Below are 17,623 nucleotides of genomic sequence, written 5' to 3'. Positions count from 1 at the left end.
TATTTTCATACTCAAGACTGGGGAGTGGAAACTGGGAATTGTTATTTTAAAATCATAATGGCGTGAAAAAAACTAAAAATTGTTGTTGTTTTCATTTCTTATTTTTTCAAGTCTGGGCATATATGGAAGGGGGAGGGGGGCACTTTAAGCTACTCGTCCAGTTACTCTTTGCAATAAAAAATTGTTAAGGATTACAGGTAAAGAACATACTTCACATACTCCAAAAAAAAGTAAGAAGATACACGCTTAAAACCACATCCCACAAGTGAGAAATGCCAGATAATATTCTCTTTATAACGAGGCAAAAACTCAACAAAAGCGTACGGAAGAATAAACAAACGAAGGAAGACGTAGCCAGGGAGAGATCCTTTTACGCAAGTATCAAATCCACTGCTCAAATATGCATCCCTACTTGGAGAAGGAAGGGGACTTCTTCTTCTTCCACGTAACCGGCCCGACCTCTCAAAAAGGGAGGACGACGACATATGTAACCAGCCGACCCAAGGTCCGACCATTCATACCGAGGAGGAGGCCATTCTAGATGGATCTAGCCGGCTATCTCAGAGTCAAAAGAGAAATTAAACAGCTAGCTCTCTCTCTCTCTCTCTCTCTCTCTCTCTCTCTCTCTCCAAAGGAAGGACGGTGGTTAAGAGGGTTGAGTCTGGCCTTTGTTCCTTGATTAGCCGAAAACATACATACATATACATACACACACACACACACACACACACACGGAGGGATTCAGAAAATTCCATGGAAGAAACAAGCAAAACACACACACACAGAGAGTCCTGAAATTTCATGACAGAAACACACACACATACAAAATCATAATATTTCATGGCAGGAAAACGAGAGAGAGAGAGAGAGAGAGAGAGAGAGAGAGAGAGAGGACATGAATTCCATGACAGATACAGGAAACCGGACAGAGCGACAACACCCTCCAGGGGAAAGATTGCAATTTTGGCATTTCCGAAAAGGCACTGGCGATCTCACACCTGCAGCCAAGTTTGGGGGGGGAGGGGGGGTTACTCCCTTCGCTCCAACTCGTCATGAGCTGAATTCCAACTGGGAGAACAATTAGCCGAATACGAGACACAAATGAAATGTACACAGTGGATTTTGTAATTAATTACAAGCAAGATCCTGGCAATTCAAGTAACCATAACAATAATAAGTATTATGGCAATTCACATCAGTTAGTACATTGTTCTTTGAAAGAATCCTCAATGGGGTTATAAAATTGACAAACAATAATAATTATAATAATAATAAAATAATAATAATAATGATTCATCGGTTAGCGAATTGTTCTCTGAAAGGATCCTCTTTTACTGAATAATAATAATAATAATAATAAAATAATAATAATAATAATAATAATAATAATAATATAATAATAATAATAATAATATCCTTTATTTCGGCTCAGGAATTTAGCTCGCAAGCCAAACAAAGACATAAGAACAGATATCTTTAAAAACAACCTTGAAACTATCCTCTTTGAAAGATATAAAAACACTTCTTAAAAAAATTTGAAACTCTTCTCTTTAATAATAATAATAATAATAATAATAATAATAATAATACAAGAACGTAACATGAGCACTTATAAAAACTTCAATCAACAGATGAACAAAAAGCAAATAACATCACTCAGGCGCAACTTATCTATATCTCATCGACGCTGGAATGTGTTAAGCGGTATCACTGTTTTAATCATTCACCCACTAAGTGTGAAGAAAAAAAAAAGTCGAGCTTGATTCATCAAACCTACGGATACTGGCTACGCCTCGAGATAGATAAGGAGGAGTTCTCTGCATTCTAGAATCTAGAAAGACAACGTTAACATTACTTCATTCAACGAGTGGAGCTAAGCAGTGTGTGTGTGTGTGTGTGTGTGTGTGTGTGTGTGTGTGTGTGTGTGTTGTTTGTTGTGGGGGGGGGGAAGAGTGGTAAACATCCTTAGCTTACACTCTGAAGGACCCGGAATCAAGTTTATTTACGTTGATCTGCAGAGAGAGAGAGAGAGAGAGAGAGAGAGGAGAGAGAGGAGAGAGAGAGAGAGAGAGAGATGAATTCAAAATTTCGTTAAAATACACATCAAAACAAAGAGGGTTTAACCTGGTAAACGAAACCATTCATAAGATCCTGCCCACTCTGTAAAGTCACCAGAATATGTAAAGAATATTATATATATACAGGTACATATACAGACTCTTAAGCTTAAATGCCACATCAATTTCGTCGACTACAGAATTTATATCTTCGAACCATCTCACACGACCTACATATATACCACTTTATACTTAAATATTGATAATTTCTTGAGAATATGCGTTCCCATTGTCTCGTGGCCCTTTTTAACGCGGGCTCGACCGCTGTAAAGTCATGTGTCACTTAGATGAAGTCATTTGAATCTCATGAAATTTGCATACGACTTAAAATTCGACACTGGATCCCCCACCCCAGGGAGGTCTGGCTGGGGCACACGGGCTTGGGAACACAATGTTTAAGAGAATTACTTTAATGGATACAGCAAATAATGCAAGGGACTTCAATTACGTTGGAGAGATGTTCTCACTTTCAACATTTTTACCTTGAAAAAAAAAATTGTATATCCCAAAAGACTTCATTAAATAACACAGATTTTATTTATCTGTTTGATTTACCTCGCAAACCAAAAACAGATTTCTTAAAAAAAAAAAAAAAATAACAACAACAACCACCACCACCTTGCAAACTATTCTCTTTTAAAAGATATAAAACAGGATTTCTTAAAAAAAAAAGGTCTTAAAAAATATTCACCTAAAAGAAAAAAAAAATCTTTAAAACAGACAAGTCTCCAAAATGATGGAACTAAAACACATGCATAATAATATAATAACAATAAAAAGAGAAGACTCCCACCGAGGAATTTCCCCTTAGTATTTATATGTTGTAGATGGAGGCGGGGGCGAATTTATGGAGAAGGGTTGAGTGGGGCGGGTCCGCTTTAACTGTCCCTTCCAGCCGCCGAAGATAGGACAAGGGACGACGGGCCAACACCCAAAAAGATACAGGCTGTTTGTTACCTAAGGCTTCCCTCTCCTTTTCGCTCGTCACTTCATTCCAATCAGGTTCACTTCTACGCGGTCGGGAATTCGTAACAATTAAAAGGAAAATGATCAGACTTGAAACTCTTAAAGGAAACAAACTTCCTAATAATTAGGAGGGAAAACTCTCTGGTTAAACTTCGATACACTTGAAGCTCTTAATGGAAAACTTCCTCACAATTCAAGGAAAATACTCCTGGGTAGAATTTTAATGCACTTGAAAAGGAACAAGCTTCTTAATAATTAGGACGGAAAACTCTCTGTTAAATTTTGAAGCTCTTAAGGAAATACTTCCTCACAATTCAAGGAAAATGCTCCGGGTAGAATTTTTATACATTAAACTCTTAAGGGAATAACTTCCCAGTAATCGTGTGTCAAATTTTAATCCACTCGAAACTCTTAAGGAAAAACTCACTAAAATTAAATAAAATCCCTGTATAAAATTTCAACACATTTGAAGCGCTTATGGGAAAACACTTACTCGTAATTCAAGGAAAATGCACCGAGAAGATTTTAATACACTTGAAGTCTTTAATGAAAAAGCTTAAGTTTCTTAATAAAAGGAAACCCTTATAATCACGGCATATGTCAAAATGTCAGCTTTACATCCAGCACACCTGAACAATTATCACATAAAATAATCACAATGACAACATAAATAAAATACATTTAATAGCCTTATTCAGCGTTAGACTGTAAACACTAAATACAAATATCACAGTTCCCAATCATGCCCTTCATGTCTTCTTCATCTTGTTTATTTTTTTCACAGAACACAAGGCCAAGAGAATCGATTGAAGCCTATGCAAAACAAACCGATACTACTACTACTACTACTCATCATTCATGTCTTGGTTACAGAAATTCAAACAATTCCAAAACGAATTAAGTACTTGGGTTAACTTCCGGTTTTTTTCGGGTTTCAACAAGAACAAAGAAGTGTAAGTGTGTGTGTGTGTGTATCCTTGTATCCTTGGAATAGGAAAACTACTAATAAACCAAGCCAGGTTTCTCCCACTGAAACACAAAAGGGTTTTGCGTAATCATTTAAAGTTTCTATAACTACGGGGAAAAATGTTTTTTATGATATATCACTACGAAATGGAAACAATGATTTTGCCTTTTTTAATTTTGACTTTCTATCGCTGAACAAAACATTTTCGCGCTTTCATAACAGGTTCCCATCACAGAAAAACCAAGACAAACAATAGTGTCTTTTCCAGCTCAGAATGGTAAACAAAAACTATTTTGCTTTTTCAAATTTCACGTCTCTCAATATAATGAAAAAAATTTGCCTCTTTCATTTCAGGTTTCTATTGTTGAAGAGAAAATAAAAAAGGTATTGTTTTCTATTTTCAATTCTTTTACGATAAGTTTTTCATTAAAAAAATAAGTCTTTCGAACTTGTTCATTAATCTCCAGGCAGGTAAACAAACAAATCCACGATTTCAGTCTTTCAGAGAAAATAATGTGCGTGAAAGGTGAACATATAAATCGGAAATTTCTTTTATTCTCGTTATACTCTTTCATTTATGTAGGATGATTGCCAGATTTAGTATGATAAATTGGCCTCACCACAACAATGGATATCGAAATCGGAAATGAGCAGCGTGTGACACAGAAACAAATTAACACTAAACTAAAAAACCTCACAATAACAGATTAACACTAACTAAAAAAACCCCGCAAAAAACAGATTAACACTAAACTAAAAACCCCCACAAAAAACGATTAACACTAAACTAAAAACCTCACCAAAACACTAAACTAAAAACCTCACAAAAACAGATTAACACTAAACTAAAAACCCCACAAAAACAGATTAACACTAAACTAAAAACCTCACAAAAATAGATTAACACTAAACTAAAAACCTCACAAAAAACAGATTAACGCTAAACTAAAAACCTCACAAAAACAGATTAACACTAAACTAAAAACCTCACAAAAACAGATTAACACTAAACTAAAAACCTCACAAAAACAGATTAACACTAAACTAAAAACCTCACAAAAACAGATTAACACTAAACTAAAAACCTCACAAAAACAGATTAACGCTAAACTAAAAACCTCACAAAAACAGATTAACACTAAACTAAAAACCTCACAAAAACAGATTAACACTAAACTAAAAACCTCACAAAAACGAGTTACTAAACCCAAAAATACTGTAAATACTGGTGATTTAAAATCATCATTGGACTCCTTAAAAAATTTGGCACAAAAAAAAATGAATAAATAAAACCAAGCTTTCATATCACACACAATGACGATATTAATAATGAAAGTTAGCATCGCTTTATAAATCCGGTAAAACAACCAAAAATGGGAGAAAAACAACTTCAAATTCTATACAGAAAAGAGAAGTTCTTTGCATCAATCCATTGATAATTCAAGCAATGCTAGACACTATTATTGTAATTGGAACTGGAATAAACAATTTAGGCCAAAGGCCAAGCGCTGGAACCTATGAGGTCATTCAGCGCTGGAAGTAATGTTGAAACAATAGTTAGGAGAGGATGGAAAATAAGAATATGAGTGGAGGTAGAGTAAAGGAATGAATGGGGTGGCCGCTGGGGGTCGAAAAGATGGTTCAAAGAACCTTATGTACTGCCTACATTGCACCACGTGAGAACCACTGATGCCACTCACCCACTACAGCATAGACAACATTACTGTCATTTGGATTGCTAATATATTATGAATAACAAGCAACAATCCCAAAGCTAAACTAAGATACAGTAATTCTATAAAGCTAAACGCAGATAGACCAATCCTATAAAGCTAAACGAAGTCACAGCAATCCCATTAAGCTAAACGAAGATACAGCAATCCTAAAAGCTAATCCTAAAGCTAAACGAAGATACAGAATCCTATAAAGCTAAACGAAGCCACAGCAGAGACATAAGACAGGAAGTTGTAAAGCCCCCAGCAGCGTAATAGCTCTAGGGACTGATAAGGGCAAATGAACAACTGAAATAACAAGACCTACAGACAGACAGGTGTTTTCTTCATTATGACCTGCGAAGGAACTAGACCGTGAAGGAATGCGAGCTGGCCTATCAACTTCGTCACGCGGAAACTAACATATGTATCTATTTGTCTGCGTATTTGTTTTTATTTCTATTTGATTGCTATCTTTATTACTGCTGTGTTTTGCTCTTCAATTCTCTTCTCTATTGGTATTTTTTATTTTTGTTGAGATATCAAAATTAAATTCTTCGTGTTTTTCTTGACATTTCTTTTAAAATATGACAGTATATGCACACAAATTTGTCTTTCAAGATCCTCGTAAACACTACACTTGATCGACTTCAGAATAATTCCTTCTGTACATACAAGGTTTTTATTATTATTATTATTATTATTATTATTATTATTATTCTTTTTTACGAATCCCCTTGTCTGTGCCTTGACTTTTTGTGGAAGCCTTTTCTTATAATAATAATAATTAATAATAATAATACTACTACTACTCACTACTACTACTACTACTACTAATAATAATAATAATAATAATAATAATACTTGCAATCAAGTAGGAGGGGTGATTCAAATTCCATTGGTCAACATGGCCGTTCTACTCAGACTTCTGCGTAACCTCGGATTTCGTCCAGCTTACTAAGGAACTCAAAACATATTCCTGGCATATATATATATATATATATATATATATATATATATATATATATATATATATATATATATATATATATTCTATTTCTCCAAGAGGGTTAGATGAAGTAGGGGTATATAGATAGATAGGTAATGTAGACGCGTACGCGAAAAGTGAACATTCCTTGAGGTCCTGCGACCTTACTACAATATGAGGTCAGAAAACCTTTCCCCTCCTCTCTAACATGTTGCACTATGTTTTCTAGACATCGATAAACTCTTATTTACTTTTAACATCGTAAGATTGAGTTTCAGTAATCACATAAAACTCTGTCTTCCAAAGAAAAAAAAAAACTCGTTTCAAAAAAAAAAAAAATCTTTATTGGGAAACTTGCCCGCCCACCTCACTTTTTCTTAAAAACATGACTTATCTGAACCGTGGTAAACATACTGAGGACTGGACCGGAATAAAAATGTATACGTCTAAGTCTTAATATATATATATATATATATATATAGATATAATATATATATATATATATTATAATTAATAATATATATATATGTATATTATATATATATATATTATAATTATATATATATATATAATATATATATAGGGCTAGGCAGTAATAAGTCTAAGTTTTGTTTAAAAAAAAAATTCCTCTTGACCGTATTAAAATGAAATCGTGTAAACCTGTGTTAAGAACCTGTCTGGCTAAAAAAATACTAAAATAAATTTAAAAAAATAAATAAATACCACTAAAGATGCACTATAAAACATATCCGTAAGTCTAAATTTTACTGGAAAATATACACAAACAATACAAAGACTGATAAGAGATTGTTGTTACGCGGTAGAGAGGAGAGAGAGAGAGAGAGAGAGAGAGAGAGAGAGAGAGAGAGAGAGGACAGGCAATCACTTCTTTTCGTGTGGGAAATAAACAATCAAGTCTCTTAGGAGAACCCAAGTATGGGGGCTGTTCTTTATTCATGAGTGTTTCAGACGCCGTAACTTGATATGGAACAGCTGATGTGGTCTGTACATGCTAAACCTCTCTCTCTCTCTCTCTCTCTCTCTCTCTCTCTCTCTCTCTCTCTCTCTCTCTCTCTCTCTCTCTCTCGTGCGCTGCATCCATTCAACTTTCTCTTTTTTTTTTCTCTCTCCTCTAGATCTGGCCCCCTTCAAACAGCTGCTATTTTCCTCCAAAATAGAGACTGCTACAAAGAACACATTTTTCTCTTTGGCCGTTTACCTTTAGAATAAATACTGTGGTAAATACATCTTTCCGCCCACTTTTGAGGTTTTAACAAAACTGCTAAATAAAGGCTCTTTATTCTTCATGGACATAAGTACTAAATTCTCTTATTTTTATAATAAAGGACAATTTCGTAGACGGTATGTGCCTTTCGTAAAAAATAAACAAATAAATGAATAAATAAAAAATCTCACACACACACACACACACGTATTTTGCAGTAAAGCCACGTTTTGAACAAATATAAAATGATAATAAACAATGGTGAAGCAACAGAAAGTGTAGATATGTTTCAAAGTATATTAGGGAAAAATCTATTATTATTATTATTATTAATTATTTTTTTTTTTTTTTTTTTTTTTTTTTTTTTTTTTTTTTTTTTTTTTTTTTTTTTTTTTGCTCTATCACAGTCCTCCAATTCGACTGGGTGGTATTTATAGTGTGGGGTTCCGGGTTGCATCCTGCCTCCTTAGGAGTCCATCACTTTTCTTACTATGTGTGCCGTTTCTAGGATCACACCTCTTCTGCATGAGGGCCCGGAGCTACTTCAGCCTCTAGTTTTCTAGACCTCCTTTTTCAGGGGATCTTGGGATCGTGCCTAGTGCTCCTATGATTATGGGTACGATTTCCACTGGCATATCCCATATCCTTCTTATTTCTATTTTCAGATCTTGATACTTATCCATTTTTCCCTCTCTTTCTCTCAACTCTGGTGTCCCTTGGTATTGCGACGTCATGAGTGATACTTTCTTCTTGACTTTGTCAATCAACGTCACGTCTGGTCTGTTTGCACGTATCACCCTATCCGTTCTGATACCATAGTCCCAGAGGATCTTTGCCTGATCGTTTTCTATCACTCCCTCAGGTTGGTGCTCGTACCACTTATTACTGCAAGGTAGCTGATGTTTCTTGCACAGGCTCCAGTGGAGGGCTTTTGCCACTGAATCATGCCTCTTTTTGTACTGGTTCTGTGCAAGTGCCGGGCATTCACTTGCTATGTGGTTTATGGTTTCATTTTTCGTATTGCACTTCCTACATATGGGAGAGATGTTATTTCCGTCTATCATACTTTGAACATATCTGGTTCTTAGGGCCTGATCTTGTGCCGCTGTTATCATTCCTTCAGTTTCCTTCTTTAGCTCTCCCCTCTGTAGCCATTGCCAATTGTCATCGCTGGCTAGTTCTTTAGTCTGTCTCATGTATTGTTTCCGTGCATTGGTTTGTTGTGCCGTCCTCTGTTCTTTCTGTCTTTCTCCTGTCGCTGTATATTTCTGGGTCTTCGTCTACTTTTATTAGTCCTTCTTCCCATGCACTCTTTAGCCACTCGTCTTCACTGGTTTTCAGATATTGCCCAGTGCTCTGTTTTCGATGTTGACGCAGTCCTCTATACTTAGTAGTCCTCTCCCTCCTTCCTTTCGTGTTATGTATAGTCTGTCCGTAGTGCTCTGGGTGTAGTGCTTTGTGTATTGTCATTTGTTCCTGTTTTCCTGATCTATGCTGCGGAGTTCTGCCTTCGTCCATTCCACTATTCCTGCGCTGTATCTGATTACTGGCACTGCCCATGTGTTTATGGCTTTTATCATATTTCCGGCGTTGAGTTTTGACTTGAGTATCGCCTTGAGTCTCTGCATATATTCTTTCCTGATCGTGTCCTTCATCTCTGGTGTTTTATATCTCCTCCTTCCATTATTCCAGGTATTTGTATCCTGTCTCATCTATGTGTTTGATGTTCGCTCCCATCTGGTAGCTTTGTTTATCCCTTCAGGTTCTCGTTTACTTTGCCATTTTGTATGTTGACTAAGGCGCATTTTCTATTCCAAACTCCATCCTGATGTCTCCAGATACAATCCTTACAGTCTGGATTAGGGTATCTATTTCCTTGATGCTCTTACCATACAGCTTGATGTCGTCCATGAACATCAGATGGTTGATTTTGTTGCCTCTTTTCTTGAGTTGGTACCCGGCATCCATCTTCTGTCGTACTTTTGTCATGGGAATCATGGCTACTACGAAGAGTAGTGGGGACAGTGAGTCGCCCTGGAAGATCCCTCTCCTGATATTAACCTCTGCTAGTCTTTTTCCAGAGCTTGTAAGTATTGTATTCCAGTTGCGCATTGTATTTTTGAGGAAGCTGATGGTATTTTCCTCTGCCCCATATATTTTCAGGCATTCTATTAGCCATGTGTGTGGTATCATGTCGAAGGCTTTCTTATAGTCTATCCATGCCAATGCTTAGGTTGGTTTTCCTTCTCCTACTGTTCTTCATTACCATTTTGTCTATAGGAGCTGGTCTTTTGTGCCCTACACTTCCTTCTGCAGCCTTTCTGTTGGTGGGGGATGGTGTTTGTCTCCTCTAGGTAGTTGTATAGCCGTTCACTGATGATACCTGTTAGTAACTTCCACATTATTGGTAGGCAGGTGATAGGCCTGTAGTTACTGGCTATATTTCCCTTACTCTTGTCTTTTTGTACTAAGGATGTTCTTCCTGTGGTCATCCATTTGGGTGCATGGTGATTTGAGATACAATGCTGGAGTTGTTCTGCTATTCGTGGGTGTAGGGCCTTGAAGTTTTTGAGCCAGTATCCATGGACTTCATCGGGACCTGGGGCTTTCCAGTTTGGCATTTTCTTTAGTTGGTGTCTGACTGTGTCTGTCGTGATGTCTGTGAATCTTTGTTTTATTCTCCCTGTTTCTTCTTCCTTGACTTCCTGGAACCATGTTGCATGTTTGTTGTGTGATACCGGATTGCTCCATATGTTTTCCCAGAGTCTCTTACTTGATTCGGCTTCAGGAATTTCTGGGTGGTTGTCTTCCCCTCTTAGTTGGCTGTATAGTCTTTTCTGGTTGGTTCCGAATAGTTTGTTCTGTTGGTATCCCTTATTCCTGTTCATGTACCGTTGGATCTTGTGTGCTTTGCCTTAAGCCTTTGTTTTACATCTTCTATTGTGTTGTTTAGTCCCCTCTCTTGTACTTTGTATTTTCTCGTTGAGTTCCTCCCTTGTTTTCTTGCTTCTTAGTTTTTCCTTTTTTTCTGCCATCTCTTTCAGTTTACTCAAGTCAGATCTCATCACCATGATTTGCTTTTTCCAGGCGCCTTTTCCAAGGAGGTTGCTGTTTTGGTTTCTGTTGGGTTGGTTGTGACGGTGGTGTTGGTGTTCGAATCCCCATCAGTTCTGCTACTAATCTTGCTCCTGCATATGTCAAGTTATTTGTTTCTGTGATACTGGTGGTGTGTATTAGGCCCATTATTTCATTGACTTCACTTGTTTTCTCCCTTAATTCTTGGTGTTGTAGGCTTTCATGGAGGGGATCTTTGTTCTCTCTTATTATTATTATTATTATAATTATTAATTATTATTATTATTATCATTAATATTATTATTATTATTATTATTATTATTATTATTATTCATTATTCGCGGGTCAAATATTCCTATACTCACCACAGAATTGATTCAGAAAGCTTCTTTCTCCTGTAAGAAGTACAAGATAAAAATCAGGGCCAAGTTGGAGAAGTCGGACATCTAAGAAAGAAAAGAACAAATGAACCTTAAAAGAGAGAGAGAGAGAGAGAGAGAGAATAGAGAGAGAGGAGAGAGAGAGAGAGAGAGAGATTGATCTGAAAAGCTGCCTGCGTTCCAACACTAAATTTCCCCATTTACCCTAAAAGCAAAACTACAATGAAGAGTGGAAAGATGTATTGGTTTTGAAGGAAAGAATTAACCAGCGAATAAGAATTAAAAATTTACCTCCTAAAACTCAGTTTCCTCAATTGTAAAAAGAGTATTTAAAAAATAAAAATAATAGTAATGATTTTTAACAATACCAGTAAGTAAAAACTTGCGTACTTTTCCTTGAATCATCCCATAATATCATAGCGTGACGGAATATAATAATAATAATAATAATAATAATAATAATAATAATAATAATAATAATAATAATAATACTAATAATAATAATAATAATAACAACAAACAACAGTGAAGAAATCCAGTGTAAATGTAAATATATATAATCTATAAGAGCTTTCGAGAACTTATTCGATTCTCCTTCTCAATCTGACTCATAATTTATTATAAGTTCTGGAGGAAATGAAAAACAATAAACATATTCCAGCCTTCGGTAACTCAAATTGTTGGCAAAGCAAAGGAGGTGTATAAATTCACATAAAATAAAGATTTTTATAATCACTGCTCTTCCAGCAATGGCCACTATTATCCCTATTATTATTATTATTATTATTATTATTATTATTATTATTATTATTATACCCCATTCCAATAACAGCTCAAACCCACCCAGAAGCTCATTTGAATCGAATGACCATATATAAAAAAAATACAAAACCATCAAACACCTACAGTTAAACATAAAAAAGATATAATTTTAAAACAACAACGCAAACCAATCATTTACATAAATTACCGAAGTTATAACAACAATACTTAACTACCAGCCATCAAAAAAACAAGCAAACAAAAAACAAGGACACCGTGTCTGAGTGTACCGCGAAGTATAAAGAAACAAGTTCGTGATCAGCATTCACTAAATTTGGAAGTCTCTCATCAGCACTTGACAGATTCTCGTCAGCTGACAGAGGACTAAATGCGGTTCTCGTCAGCTGACAGACGACTAAATGCTATAAGAGGTGAAAATTCTCACCCTAAATTCAGAGACCTAACATTTCTCTATTTCTCGTCTAAGATGTCACTGCTTAACTTTTTCGATTATCTTAAGGGTTTTCCCGTCTCCGAGATGTAAATATACGTCATATGTATATATAGAGAGCAATCAGCTTTAAACGTAATTGAAACTTAACATTTTTATACTTCGTCTTAACACGTCATTGCTACTTTTTCGACCATATTAAGCAGTTCACTGTCCCCGAGATGATGTAAATATACGTCATACGTAAAGAGATAGAAAGCAATCAGCTATAAACCTAATTCTGAGAGTTAACATTTCTATATTACATTAAGGCCTTTGATATCTCTCAGATGATGAGAATATACATCAACGTATATCCAGGAATAATAAGCTTTAACTAATTTTTTTTCAGTACGACCTTCATTACTTAAATGTTAGAGCTTACAGAACACACGTATAGCATTATATTTCAATTGCAATAATGTTTACATTTTCCTCAAGATGTAATAACAACTAATGTACTTTAAGGGAGGAAGACATCTATTAACTTTTCTCTTTTAAGGTTTTTCTTATCTCCGGTATATTGATATATGTAGTTTAAATCAAGATACACAACACAGCTATCAGGCTTTTACCCCATAAAAAAATATGGATCAGCAATTATTTACATATTTCATCAACGTACTATACTAAGGTTTTCACCCAAATGCTATTCAAACTAACTCAAGTAAAGAATATGCATCTGAAACCGGTGCTAAAAAACAAAAGTAACGGACTCTTAATACTTTTTTTATTTTTTTAAGAGAGAACTCGAGTATGCAAATGAGCCCCTTGTCCAATCATTAGAAGCGAGTTTGCTGAAGCCACAAACAACCAGGATAACTTTTCGCAGATTTTTAGAGGAAATTTCATATCGCTTCTATCATATATTGTTCTGAAAATCATAAGTTTTTTTTAAATGGGATTCATACGTCACTGACACTTTATATGAATCGCTACTATTAGATATTGTTCTGGAAATTATAAGTTTTACAATAGGATTTACATCAGTAATATTCCACGTGAATCACTGCAATTAGTATATATCATTCTGAAAATAATGTTTCCTAAATGGGACTTTTACATAAATGACATTTTACGTGAATCTCTATCAGATATTATTCAGGAAATTAAATACTTTATAAAAGGGATTTATTCATCAATGATACTATGTGAATCACTGCAATTACACATTCTGGAAATTACTTACTAAATGGGATTTATTCATCAATGACATTGTATGTGAATCACTGCAATTAGACATTTTGGAAATTAAATAATTTCGAAAAGGGATTTATCAATGACATATTTTGTGAATCACTGCAACTAGATATTCTGTAAATACTATATAAGTGAGATTTATACATCAACGCCACTGTACGTGAATCACTGCAATTAGACATTCTTAAAATAATTGATATTTTCCCGTATTTTATGTGAATTGACAGCGATCAGATATTCTGAAAATTATATGCATTCTAACTAGGATTATATGTTCTCTAAATGGGATTAATACATCAATGACAACAAGGAAACTAACAATCAATTGCAATCCATCTGGCGACACCAATACCGGCGTCTCTGACGCCAGACAACCATGAGAAATATGTCTGAAATCCAACTCTCACCCATCTCCCTTGAGTCAAAGGCCATAGGTGCTGAGATGCCAACTTACAGATATTTCTCTCTCTCTCTCTCTCTCTCTCTATATATATATATATATATATATATATATATATATATATATATATATATATATATATATATATATATATATTACACAAACACACAGTTCAATCCGTATATTTGACGCGAATCCCTAACAACACCTCTTCTCTCTCATTCTCTATAATTCTTCAATTCATCCATTTTAAAACGAGTCCTTGACACTCTTCGCAGTCTGTGTTTTTTAATGAAAATCTCATCTCGTCTCTCTCTCTCTCTCCACCATCCTCTTGCTAATTCAGTTGCTTCATGTTCTAAACAATACACAGAAAAGTACTTCATAGATATCAGGTAGAACCTAATTTCAAAAATAGCAACAGAAAACGAAATGCTATGAAATCCACCAACCAAGGAGTCCATAAGCACACGAACACTGGCCTCCTTGAAGTTCAACGCTCAAGGTAACATTAACATTTTTATGTTGTCGGAATTCACGTCGGTGACCGATAACTGAGGCTAATTCACTTGCCCGTGCACAAATAATAATAATACTAATAACAATAATGTGATTCACGGAAACGATAAACATTATCTGTGGAGGCAATTGTTGATATTATTCATAGTGCATTCGTCTCTTCTTGATGGGACATTTTGTTACATTAGTTCTGTCATGCGTTATGGTAGGTCATTCATATGAAACTTCAGGTTATGTAATGTTACTTTACGCTGGTTCGCACAATTGTCACAAAAACAACCCCCCCCCCCCCCCCATCCTAAATCAATTCAGTAGAGCAAAGTTAAAACCTTCATGAAAACACTAAGAAAGTAACAATATAAAATGACGAAGAATTATATCGTACTAATTAAGTAGAGCAAAATTAAAACTCCAAAATGGTAAAATATAACACGGCGAACAATGAAACCGTTATCTTCAATAAAGACATCCGTTGCTCCGCAAGATAATCATCATTGACTGAGCGATCGCAGTTGAACCTTTCAAGAACAATGGCCCTCAATCTGAGGAGGGGGGACAGAGGAGGATCTCGATAACATTAAGAAATGGGAAGGGGAGGTGGAAGAAAGATGAAAAAGACGATGGAAAGGACAGAGAAGGACAAATAATTACGACACAGGAGGAAGATTTTTTTTTATACTTTTTTTTTTTTTTATATTCAAGAGTAACTTCCATGGTGCATGCCATCATCACCCCCACCCTCTCTCTCTCTCTCTCTCTCTCTCTCTCTCTCTCTCTCTCTCTCTCTCTCTCTCTCTCTCTCTCTCACATGCGTTATCATCCATCTGTCAATGATTAGTGTACTGCTTCACGCTCCAGTTCAGAGGGATGAAACGAATGAAACTAGACTTATTAGTCTGCTCTTATTGACTATAAAAAGACTCAGTTTTTTTAACTTTCACATAGAAAAAAATTTAAAAAAAGAACTACTTCCGCCTTCTTTGGAACCCGGATCAATTCCTGAAAAGTTACGGTCGGTTCCTCGTTCAACGAGATTTCTCAAACAAGATTACAATTCCTACAGCAGAGGAGTTTGGTGCAGCTTTTTAAAAACTTAGCGGCTTAATTATGATGACTTCAATGAAGAACATGGAAAGACTTCAATTCAATCACTTCCCAGTCTTTGCCTCAAAAAATGACTTGCAATGAACCGAACTCAATGTAGAATTTAGACCAAAGGCCAAGCACTGGGGCCTATGAAGTCATTCAGCGCTGAAACGTTTAAGGAAATTGGCAGTAAAATGTTTGAAAGGCGTAACAGGAGGAAAACCTCAAAGCAGTTGCACTATGAATCAACTGTTAGGAGAGGGTGGAAAGTAAGATGGAAGATAAAGAGAATATGAGAGGAGGTAGAGTAAAAGGAACGAAAGCGGTTGCAGCAAGGGGCCGAAGGCACGCTGCAAAGAACCTTAAGTAATGTCTACATTTCACCGCATGAAGTACACTGACGGCACTAACCCCATACGGGATGCTTGCAATGGAAGAGCATGTAGTTAAACCTACATCTGTTTTGCTAAACGTTCTCTACAAATGTTTCAGAGCAAAAAACTTTACCTTACTGAACACGACTCTCACAAGCTAACGGAAGAGTTCACCCGGGTACACACCTGTAAAAAGGAAAAAAAACTCAATTACATTCTAGAAATAATCAGTTAAAATAATCAAGTACTTAGAGATAAAAGAGAGAACACTTCAAATAATAAAAAAAAAAATGTCTAAAACACGAATAACTATGATTATAAACACTGACTTTGACGAAAATTATAATAATAATAACAACACCAACTTAGTCTTAATCACATCCAACTTAAACTCAGCATCATACATTAACAAACTAACTTGAGAGAGAGAGAGAGAGAGAGAGGCAGTTATCCAAATTACTCCTCGATTCTACTATAACAATAAATGCAGCTTAAAATGCTGTATGAGCCGCGGCCTAATAAACTTTCAGCCACGGCCCCGGGGTGTCCTGTCCTATGGCGCTGCCAGACGCATGACCATGGCTTAATTTAACCTTGAATAAAATAAAAACTACTGAGGCTAGACGGCTGCAATTTGGTGTGTTTGATGATTGAAGGGTGGATGATCAACATACCACTTTGCAGCCCTCTATCCTCAGTAGTTTTTGAGATCTGAGGGCGGACAGAAAATGTGCGAACAGAAAATCTGCGGACGGACAGATAAAGCCATTTTAATAGTTTTCTTAGACAGAAATCTAAAAAGTAATTAAAATGCTATGGAAAGAACGAGAAAGGACCATAACTGTGTGTGCAATATTGCACAAACAATGCCTGCAGGATGGAAATGCAAAAATGAAGTATCATGGGAAAGGAAGGTAGGGTAAAATACAAAATGAAAATACAAACATTTTGCAATTTCAAAAGCTGCAACTTTTAACCAGTAAGGATTTTTCTTCTTGCTCGATGATATTTTCCAACAATTTCTGTTCAGTTTCATAGAATTGTTTATTTTTACAAATCACAAAGAGGTATGTCTTTTTTCTCTAAATAATTTTCTTTTTCTTTTTACTTTAAAAGATATTCTTACAAACGAAAATAACAGCTACAAACTAATATATACAAGAATACACAATCATATAAAATAGCTTTGAATGTACTCAGAAACCAGAGGATTACCTATTAAATCACAGCCGTATATTTCAAATTAGGAAAACACAGCATTCTGCTCTACGAGAGAGAGAGAGAGAGAGAGAGAGAGAGAGAGAGAGAGAGAGAGAGAGAGAGAGAGAGAGAGAGAGATTGTGGAAGTAGTTAAGGCAAAAC

At 35.6% G+C, this 17,623-nt stretch overlaps 1 protein-coding gene across 21 annotated transcripts in view; it reads right to left on the bottom strand.

Annotated features, from left to right (window-relative positions):
• The window catches only part of LOC135198501 (tyrosine-protein kinase SRK2-like), a 375,373-nt gene that overhangs the window by 162,677 nt on the left and 195,073 nt on the right, over positions 1 to 17,623 (bottom strand). For 4 of the 21 annotated variants that reach the window (XM_064226111.1, XM_064226118.1, XM_064226124.1 and 1 more), the window contains one exon: positions 16,395 to 16,447. The exons of the other annotated variants lie outside the window; for them this stretch is intronic. The gene's annotated coding sequence lies outside the window, so the exon portion shown is untranslated. Of the gene's footprint in view, positions 1 to 16,394; positions 16,448 to 17,623 lie in introns of those variants that run through there. 21 annotated transcript variants of the gene reach the window in all.

Source organism: Macrobrachium nipponense, chromosome 22 (genome assembly GCF_015104395.2).
Source record: "Macrobrachium nipponense isolate FS-2020 chromosome 22, ASM1510439v2, whole genome shotgun sequence".
NCBI lineage: Eukaryota > Metazoa > Arthropoda > Malacostraca > Decapoda > Palaemonidae > Macrobrachium > Macrobrachium nipponense.
This window is presented reverse-complemented; position numbering and strand designations above follow the sequence as displayed.